An 8616-nucleotide genomic window follows, 5' to 3' on the forward strand; every position below is an offset into this window, starting at 1 on the left:
AAGATGGAACAAATGACTTTGAAAGATGGAACATGCTAAACCCAATGTCTAACATGATATTATTAAATACCAAATTTATTATCTTCAGAATTCAATTGGTTTTTGGCTATGATATTAGAATTGCTCTGTATTTTTCAGGGTTTATATTCAATTTCTGTTTTTCAAGTCCTGTATAATTTCTAAAAATTACCTTTTTGAAGGTCTCCATTTCTCAATATACAAGTAGAGATTTTTCTTTCATGCAATGTCCCAAATATTTTAAGTAAGATCTATTTTCATTTTCATACAGAAAATTTAAACTACTTGCACATTAATCTCATCTTTGTAGTCTTACTGACCTTAATTTAATGTTGAGTGAGTTTCAGTGCATCTCCCTGACAAGACCTACATTTTTAGAGTGCATTTATTTACTGTAAAAAGAAAAATATTTAACAGTGAAAAATAAAGTAGTAAGATCGCACTCATTCCTCCTTTTTTTTTTTTAGAAATTGATACAGTATTGAACATTACAGTAGGGTGATCACAGAGTTCTTTATTATCTCCTATGATTAAATACTTCTCATCAAAGGTACTAAGCTTTTTCACAGAAGGTGTTTTTAAAAACTGCATCTTTATTTTATAAAATCAACTAATTTATGTTGGAAGGGAATTCTGGAGCTCATCTAGTCCAACTCCCCAAAAAAAGCAGATCCTACTACAGAATTATTTTCCATCTCACATGTTTATGCAGTTCTGCATACTTACAGAACATCCATCAAAACCCGCATTATCTAGGACAAATTTAAAATTGCTCGTGTTATAGTAATGATACTTAGACATTAGTGCAATTAACTTGCTTTTGAGGTTGTTAAATAAATTTCACTTGGAAAGTGAAATGAAAAATATTGTTGATAAATGCATATTTCCTCTTTTCTTCTTGTAACCGGAAATATGTTATCAGTGTTTATCAGGTGAAACGCAGAAGCCTGAGGAAAGATCAGTAGGATATCCCACCTGCATTCCAGCTATTCCTCCAGAGGAGTGCAGTTCTCCTGTAGGTCCAGTAGCTGCAAGCCCTGTGCAGATGTTTCAAATACTCCACACGGTCTGAAACATTCAGGAATTTGAATCGCTTCTCTCACTCATGCTATTAATCTTGTGGATGGCACTGACGACATCCCAGTGACCCTGTAACAGGTTCAGGAGCAGACTTTTGGGAGACTGCTTCTTTTCCAATAAATAATACAAACTTGATCCTGTATCTAAACAATTCTGACTATTTTCAGTTTGAAGCTAGTGATTAACTGGAATGGTTAGGCTCCTGCCTCAGAAACTTTATTTAGTTCTTCTAGTATTATGTGTAATATAAATTAATATATTATACACAATGGTAAGTGTAAGGGAAGAAGATAAAATAGTCCAGATGCAACCTATGGCAAAATTCTCCCAGCAGACTGCATCATATGGATGAACTACCTTGTTCTAATCCAGCTTCACTCTGAGTTGACAACTGAATACTATCCTGGAGAATAAAGACCACCACCACCAAAAATGTGACAGGCCTGCTGGAGAGGAGTTCCAAGATATATATAAATACTGTCTTATGTTTCTATCAGCACAATTGGGACATATCTTTCATTTCAACACAGCCAACTCTTAACTTTGTTCTCTGGCCATTCTGCCTGCTGGGGTGTTCCTGCAGATTGACTTCCAAGTCTGATCAACAGTCAGAAAAGAAATTATTGTGTGCTGCAGCTCTGTTATGGGTATGTAAACAAAATTTTGTAAACAACATCATTATGTCAAGTGATCCTGTTACTCTAGTCTTAGAAATTTACATCCTAATCTTTCAAAATCTTGTGCACTTCCACAATGGTTTGTATCTATCCTATACATATATAAAATATATATCTCCCTTGCTATGATCACATATGCTCTCCAGAACATGGTAACTGGAATTTTTGGTTCTCTGTAATGTGCAAGCTTGGAATGCCTGAGGCTTAATGGGAAGATATTTTAATAGAGAAGTTTCTATATAAGTATCACTGTTAGTCACATAAGTAAATCTTCTGTATTCAATACTTGAAATCAAGTTACTAACATTGTTGGTATTTTTCATAAAAACATTGTGCACGTTTAAAACTTTTAATACTGCTTCCTAACAAAGTTGACTACCTTAACCTGTGAGTAATAACTGTTTTCTAGAAGAATAATGTCTGCAGAGCTCTCTATAAGTAGAAGTCAATACCGTTCTTACCAATGACTGATGGCAGTGTCCCTATTAATTCAAAGAATTTTTTGTCACTGGGCTGCTTTTATAACCTGCAGATACTGGAAAAAGCCCTTAACTTTTCATTTTAATTTTCATGGCTGCCAAAGTAATTTTCAGATGTAAACTTCTGCTATTCTGTCTTCTTAACATATTGGCAGTGGGGCTGTTTATATGGTGCAAAACTCTGCCACGTAGAGATGCACAAAAGCAGGTCTGAATGAATTACATTGGGGTTTGGAGGGCCCATGTCCATTGCTGGCCCCTGAACACTACCTGTTGAACCAGAAGTGTTCAGGAAATGTGTTCAGAGAGCATAGGCATTCCCAGTGACAGCAGCAAGTGTAATAACTTAATTGGTCAGTTAATGCTGTGAAGATATAACATGGCAAATACATATCCTGTAATGAATTCATAGTGTAATATTAAATAGATGCAAATGATTACATGCAATACAAAATAAAACTGAAGTTTGAAGAAGAGTTTGAATTTATACATGTAAGAACTTGCATGTACATTCATTAAAGGGAAAAGGAGTGCAATCTCAATACCAGAATTCTTAAAATTATTATCTGAATCATATAAAAATTCTTTATTTATGTAATACTAATCACGCATCTTAATCTAAAAATGGGATACATTATGTTTATTGGCTACCCGGCACTGACATTGTTTCTTCATGCCTTCTGCCCTGGGAAAAACCCTGACTCATCTGCCTCACTGATTCGATATATTGAGATCAGGTAACTTTTGTTTAGTCTATCAAAGGTCTACTGACCTAGGCTGTGTGAATGAATTACTTATACACTACGTTACTATGATGACTATTCTTATTTTATAATTATTACCATATACTCAGTTCTGTACCTAAGTTAAAGGTGCTAAAAAGTAGCTAAGCTTGTAAAAGAGCTAGGATCAAATGACATCTGGACACTGTAGCAGTGTATAAAAGGCAATTAATGGATTAATTCTCAGTGACCTCTTTTTGTACATAGCAAAAGCCACCATTACAGTACTGTCCTGCACAGAAAATACGCTCAAAGCTTGGAACAGACCTTCTGAATCAAGTCCACTGTTTTTCTCTTATGTTCATGTAATCACATTCATAAATTAGTTGTTATTGACATTTAGCAGCAGAATGAAAATAGCATAATTATGTTTCACAACTGTTTCTGATTCTGTTTCTTCCTTCTTGCTGTCATGTTGGAGAAGAAGGGAGCAGGTAACATTGAATGGTGGAAAGCAGAAGAAGGTGCTTGAAAAGCAACTTCATGAACTTCAAGATTCTTACAAACTACTGAGTCAGTTGTGACTGACTTCAGAGGTTTTTCTACAGCTGGTAGGCATGATGACTTCACTGACAGTTTAATAAATTTAGATGAAAGTTTTCTTATGCCCCTGTTCTCATTTTTCGTAGTGTTTTCCTGCAATGATATGTAGAGGTATGGTAAGTGTACTGATGTGGATTGGCATTATTTACGCCAATGACGACTAACAAAGATATGAGTTCAAGATCACAAAACCGTACTGGGGAGGAAGATACTTGAGAGTATATTTGTAAAAGTGGTGGAGAACTCGAACAAGTAACAGTCACCAAAGCAGAGCACAATTTGAGTCCAGTGTAGACTCTTCGAAACTGTCAAATGCAGAGGAATTGTTCGAACAACATGGATTATAAAGAGAACTACTTGGACTTCTAAGTACACTGATCCTTTGAGAATTTGACTTTTTGTCTGTCAGGATGAGTTTGCAATGTCTTTTTAAAAAGATGCACTGTTACAAAATCACATATGAATAGAGCCCATTTCCACTTCTACAGAAAAACTTTTTTTTTTAAAAAAGTGCTAGATGTGTATACCAGCAGACCTTCAAAGGAATTATCATCTTAGAGTACTGTTCTACCTTTATACAGTTTGATGCATAAACACAGCTTTAATCCATAATACTGCTATCTCCTCTTATTTCATCCTCTTGTTATATTTGATAATTGCTCTAACCCCACAGTAAGCTAAATTTTAGTGAGTTCTAGGAGGATTATTAGCAAAATGTTTCATGACTGCACAATCTGTAAGCACCAGATGAAGTATTTTCAATCCATTTACTGTATTTATATTTCCTCAGGCTTCCACCAGTTTGATTTCTTCTTAGATGAATATTTCCAGTAGCTGCAGGTGTCAAAGCTACCTGATTGTTTGCCTTGAGGGAACAGATTTGGTTAGTTAAAGCTTATTGATACAAGGAAGTCCATGTTTTGTGTGGCTTCTTATTGCTAAGTAGGAAAAATTTTCTATTAAAAAGTATATGTATAATGCAATAAAAAAATTTCTAGTCACACACATGCACAGCTTTTGTTTATTTGAGCTCATTCAAAGTGATAAGAACATTTTTACCTAAAAAATATTACTGTTTGTTAAAACTGAACATTTTTAAGAAGTTCTAGAGATCCAGGAAACTTATGTAACTTCAGAGTGGAAAGAAGAATTGCAACAGCTGAACTTTTGGATTTCAAAAATGCTACTTTGAAACAAAGCATTTCGTGTGTTTAAAATATTTTGTTCAACAAGGACAGGAATAAAATATTGCTTAGTCTAGTCTACACTGGGATAGTTTTCTACAAGATTTCCTGTGTTTGTCAGTGCATTGTTGGGAATTTGCTGGAGTTGGATATGTATCTGCAAGCTTTTTATACAGTACCATCTTAACTCTCAGAACAGACTAAACCACATATTATTAGAACATTAATAACTGCCAGTAAAACTTATGCCTTTTATTGCTAGTGCTAGGTCACTAGTAAGCAGTGCTGAGTATTTGACTCGAGAGGAGATGGGATTGTAGTTAAATACTGTTTTTTTTCCAAAATAATTACCAGCAAAAACCCCACCACAAACAAGAACAAGCTGAACTGCCTTTCATTGCAACCGGCTTTCTGGTTTGGGATTTTTGTTGGTTTTCCCCCCACTCCCCTATATTGCTGTGCTAACCACATACATAAACAACTGGCATACAATGTGTGTGCTAAAATTAAACAGTGCATCCTGAATAATTTTCTCTGATCTTCTCCCATACTGCCTAAAAGAACCAAAGGAGTCCCAATTATTGTTTTGGAAATATCTTCAACAAAGGTAGAAAGCAGTTCTGCAGAATTCTCACAGAACGTCAAAAGTGATACAAATAGTATTTGGAACTGGCACCTGAGACATCCCACAGTAAAATTCCAAAATGGTGTTCCACAACCTCAAAGCATCCTCATCCACCTCAGCAAGGCAGGCAGACCTCATGGCCCTCGCAGAACAGCCAGCATGAACAAGTGCCTTTGCAGCCTCCTGACAACATCAGGGTATGTCACCTCTATCCTCAATGCTCTGGTGCCCTTCAGGACTTCACCGTTGGGCTTTAAAACTCTTAATCGTGCAGCTTCTCGTTATACCCTGACTCTCAGCAGACTCATCTACATCAGTGATACATTATCACTTTTATTGTATAGCCCATGTCATTTTGTATCAGAAGGACAGTGAGGAAGAGTAGACAAGAAGCAAGAAAAAAATTAAGTAATAGAGACATAAGGATAAGATCAAACCCACCAGAAGTAAGCACCCCTGTCTTAACAATCCCTAAATTGCCTTGCTTCAATGGCATTCTTCTCAGAGGGAAGATTATCTTCTTTTTATCTAACACTCAAAAGCAGAAGACTTTTACCTACATTCAAAAGGGACCCTGAGTTATAAAACTTAGTATTGCTTTGCCTGACTCCTGGAAACCCTCTCACTTACAGAAAGTCATAATTGAACTTGCCATGCTGGAAAAATTAGCTGTCTAGAAGGGAATTAATTGAAATCAGTTTGCAGGGCAGATTGTAAACTGATCTAGCCAATAGAAAATGCAATTTGCAGCTGTGACATCTGTTAGGTGCCCAAAGCAGCCCAGTGCTCTTTTCCTCTGCCTGTAAAGAATGAAGAAAACATCCACAGGTAACTTTTGGGCAAGGGCACAGTACTCAAAGGGACTCCCCTTGTCACAAAGACTGTCCAGCATCAGCACAACATGCCAGTTCCATCAGTTTTTCTGTGTGTATTTTCTGAGAAAATATTCTACACCCCAAATCCAGTGAGTACAGAGGACCCCAAATTGCTCCTCTGTCAGATTTGTGTCAGGAATTTCTGTCCAAGTCTTCCATGAGCAAAATGTAACTGCTTGTTCACTGGATATACTGCAATGGTGAACCTATTCCACTTAGGGTTTTTAGGTGTCAAATTTGTTCTAGGATATCTAGATACCTTAGAACTTTTTATTGTGAGCCCAGCAACCAAAATTATTCTCATTGGTTTGTGTGAATAGATACTTTAATCAATAAATCCTGAAGCTTTATACTAAAGAACTTATTTTTATCAATGCAGAATTCAAAGTACAGAATTCTAAAAGCACAGAACAGCAGTGATGGAAACAAATTTAAGATGTACTGACTCTCATCTTGAAGCCCAAATATCAGGGCTTTCTGCAATTGGAAGGGGGAAAAAAGAAAGTGGATTGAAAGATACTTTAATAAAATAGTTTTAAAGACTTTTAAAAAACTGAAATGCATGCAGTGAAGTTTGAGCCTGAGAATAATTTTTCAAGTGCCTGAAAATTGGTATGTTAAAAGTGATCCTGCGTTCTTGCTTGACTGGGACACTCACAGGATATAGTGATTGTTTCCATGTTCCATCAGAAATATTTAAATAACTTTTTATTCCAAATCTTGTCTGAAAAGCAGGACATTTTTCAGACAGGAACACACTCTTCCCTCAGCCTGTGCTTTGTCAAAATGAATGTGGTCACTCTTCTTGAAAGATGTCTTTGTATTTAATACTAACTTTTGAAAGAATTTTTAAATGGAAACATTGTTTTGTTCTCTCAGTTTTACAAACTAAGAACTTCCTTAATATTTCATTTTGTGAGAGCAGATAGCTTACTATAAGAACATATAAAAAAACCTGGAGGTTGAATTGAATCCAAGTCCAAAATGAGAATGAGAATGTATTTTCATCTTTATAGGACAAAGAAAAAACTTACACAAATAAACAATTTTAATTGAAAAATGCTGTCAAAATCCTAACTATTTGGACTGGTTTTGATTTCAGACATAAAAGAGTCCTAATTTTATAGAAAAGACATGATGGGACTATGAATTATTCGAGGTTCTCAATTATCAATATAAATATTATGATCTTGTTCAACAGTGAGGGGATTGTATTCATTTTGGCAATATTCAAAATGCAATCAACCATAGATTATGAATGCCTTTAGACACTGTGCAATGGTGCATAAAACCAATCAATTATCCTTTATGACTAGGCTTATCTGGCACTGAGATTGGAAACCTGTATAAATGTGAATTGTATGCACCTCAAAAATACATACAAACTATTTTCTTGTTTCTGTTTGCTTAATTAGTATACATAACATTCCTAGTTGATCTGGGCATGGGAATCTTTACCATCCAATTTTCACGTGTCCCACATCTATGAAATTTATTTAGGAATTAAATAAACCGAGTTTATCACTCCTTAGAACCTTGTTGTATGTCTCTTGTCTCAGTCTCATGAGATACCTCACCACATCATTAATCTACGTGTGCAGCATGGAACTCATGATTGTGCAGCATACCATGAGATTTTTGCAGCATTTTGAACTCCAGACCTAAAGAACTAAATGTGTTTGCACTACGATTCCCTGAATAATTAATTGAATTATTCCACCAGTATAGGTCAGTTTGAATCTTTGCCACCACTGGTATTTGTAATTCAGATCAGAAATAGACAATTGTGCCAAACTGTGCATCCTGTCAATGTGCTTATACGAAACAGCAGCACCATCAAGGAATTTTCTTGAATGCTATAAAGTTCTCTCCCACAGAGGAACAAAGGAGCCAGAGAAAGATACTGTATTCTCCGAGCTTCCTGCACATCACTCTGCTATATTCAAAATGCAACCGCCCTCTCTTTTTGGCTAAATAAGCCATTTGTTTAAGGCTTGATTCCAACCAGTATTACACTTCACCTTTATATTAAAAATGCACTTCCCATTTTATTACAGCTGTAAGACATGGAAGTTTTCTCCACATTCCTTAGTATATGTTGCATTTAGAGGATGCTGTCTTCAATCATACTATTACTGCCTTGACAGTTTAGTCATTGTTATTCATGAGGCCTTCTTGATGTTTATCTGCAAGTTGTTCAAAGAAGATCACACAGCGATGACCTTAAAATGAGAATGAATGAGGCCTTTGTGTTCTATAAATCACTAACAGTCAGCACAATGCTTGTATTTTTCTCCTGGGAGAAAAAAAGATAGCTACCTGTGGCCATAGGCTTCTGTGCTTGTACATAATA

The sequence above is a fragment of the Pipra filicauda genome, unplaced genomic scaffold, assembly GCF_003945595.2.
Source record: "Pipra filicauda isolate LSUMZ 115617 unplaced genomic scaffold, ASM394559v2 scaffold66_size7647185_pilon, whole genome shotgun sequence".
NCBI lineage: Eukaryota > Metazoa > Chordata > Aves > Passeriformes > Pipridae > Pipra > Pipra filicauda.